This window comes from Palaemon carinicauda, chromosome 33 (assembly GCF_036898095.1).
Source record: "Palaemon carinicauda isolate YSFRI2023 chromosome 33, ASM3689809v2, whole genome shotgun sequence".
NCBI classification, from domain to species: Eukaryota; Metazoa; Arthropoda; class Malacostraca; order Decapoda; family Palaemonidae; genus Palaemon; species Palaemon carinicauda.
In genome coordinates, this window is record NC_090757.1 from 18843842 (window position 1) to 18846569 (window position 2728).

The following is a 2728-nucleotide window of genomic DNA, read 5'->3' on the forward strand; positions in this document are numbered from 1 at the left end:
GGTATGACCACTACCTCTCTCCCTACCCTAGGGACAGGGTGAGACCGAGTAGACCCTTTAACCAGGGTACGACTACTTCCTCTCTGGTTACGATATCCTCTCCAGATGTTTATTCATTTTCGTCAGCTTTGCGAAGAAAAAAAAGTAATAATAATTTTTAACATTTCTTGACGATTCCTGCAGAACAAATGCTAGGAATTGGATGGATAAATTCAATCATATACACAGTTATACAGTCAACAAATTGAAGCAATTGTATCATAAGAAAATAATGTATTTGATTGTATTAAAGTGAAAGATGCCTACATCGGAAATTCTATAAATAGATAATTGAAAAGCAATTTTGTTGATATGAGATAATGGGATTTTATAATTATCACCTAATTTTTATATAATTACTATTACTGTAATGGGTTAAAATAACACTTGATTTATTGGTAAACTGACTGGAGTATTTCAAAATGGCAACACCGTGAAATTAATAATAATAATAATATAATAATAATGTTTATTGGACAAAAAATATTTACATTCAAAGATTTACAAAAAGAAAAAAAGACTCAGTCCAAGCCCATGTGGAGCAGAGCTCTTCGGGCAATAATACAACAAAATAATATCATCAATTAAGTAAAAATAAAAAATAAAGTAAATATGGATATAGATATACAAAATGTACGCATACATATACATAATCATATGTATACAAATAGATACATATAAATGAGAATCTTAGCCTAAAAACAAATGGAAATGCATATTTATATGATAAGGAAAGATGGTATATGAAAGCTAATGGTATATACATTGAAAAAATTGTAGATATTAAGCAAAAAACTCAGTAAAAGAACTAGTTTTACAAATAAAAAAATATTCTAAACAATGAAACATACTTGCGTTGTGGTTAGGTAGGCAAGTATAAATATTCATTAATAAAGCTTAATACCCAGATAACAGGAGATTTGTATATGATTTCTTAAAAGACCGAACGCTAAGCAGTGCCTTTAGATAAGCGGGCAGAGTATTCCAAAGTTTAAATTACTGACAAAGAAGTTAATTCATGCAGCGCAGTGTACACTAACAAGTTGGGTTTTTGTCATTGACACCAGGGCTCCGAAAACAGATGCTCCACATTCTCTGAGTCGTATGCAACAACAATAACAAGAACAACAACAGCAATTTGGTGTTCATAAAGGCCTTGGAGCATGTGATGCCCTTTTTACAATCTCCAATGCTGTACAGAAAGCCCCTGATTGTGGGCAGGAAGTTCGTATGATTGGCCTTGATTTTAGTGCTGTCTTTGACCGTGTTAATCATGAGGCCCTTGTTTTCAAACTCAAACATTTGGGATTGGGTGGGGTGTTTCTTAGCATCATTATTGAATTTTATAGGTAATAGGTCGCAAAGAGTTGTTGTTGATGGGCACCACAGTGAGTATAGGAATGTGATATCTGGTTTCCCTCAGGGTATTGTTCTTGGCCCATTACTTTTCATACTATATAGACATGACATGTGGTTTAGTCAGGAAAACAAGCTTGGTGCATATGCAGATGATATTACTCTTTGCATCAATTCCATCTCCTGAATGTACAGTAGATCTGGGGTTGCTGAATCCCTTAATAGAGATTTAGCTAAAATTAGTGCATGGTGCAAATTATGGGGTATGAAGTTGAATCCTAATAAAACTCAAAGTATGATTTTAAGTAGGTCAAGAACCGTGGCTCCTCAACATCTGGATCTCAGCATTGATAATGTTTCTTTAACTTTGTATGACTCTTTTTAAAATTTTAGGTGTGATTCTCGACAGCAAATTTACTTTTGAGAAAAACATCAGGTCTGAGTCTTCTTCCGTTGCACAAAAAATTGGCTTATTGAGAAAATCTTTCTAGATTTTCGGTGATCAATCTATTCTGAAGAAGTCTTTTAATTTTTTCATTTTACCTTGTTTCGAGTATTGTTCTCCAGTCTGGTCTTCAGCTGCTGATTCTCATCTTAATTTGTTGGATAGGAACTTACAGTCTATTGAATTTCTTATTCCCGATCTAGATATTAATCTCTGGCACCGTCGATCTCTCTCTCTCTCTCTCTCTCTCTCTCTCTCTCTCTCTCTACGAAAATGTCTTTACTTAGTTATCAGAAGCGTGAAACATTACGATATTTCCCAAATACACTTTTATTTCATAGACTTCAATCAAACGCCCCCCCCCCTCTCTCTCTCTCTCTCTCTCTCTCTCTCTCTCTCTCTCTCTCTCTCAGCTGCTTTTTGTAAGACCTTTTCCCTTCCATTCCCTTACAGAAAGCTCTCGCACATCTATGTCAGCCTTCAAAATACAATGAAAAAAATACCGAGAGAGAGAGAGAGAGAGAGAGAGAGAGAGAGAGAGAGAGAGAGAGAGAGAGAATGTTACCCAATATCTCGTTAAAGGTAATTCATCTATGACTGAAGGAGAGCTGCAATAGATCTTGCAATTAACTCAGCCTGTTTGTTCCCTCGAATCTCATTTCGTCTCGGTCGCAATTTTTTTTTTATCTTTTATTATGAAATACACATTACCTTCTTACAGTTTACAACATATATACATCATAGTATATTTGCGTAAATAATTTTTCATTTTACGTATAGTGTATTTACAATTGAAGAAACTATAGTAATTTTTTTCTAATGAGGCGCGTTTGCACTGACTCACACGGGTGCCCTTTTAGCTCGGAAATGTTTCCAAATCGTTGATTA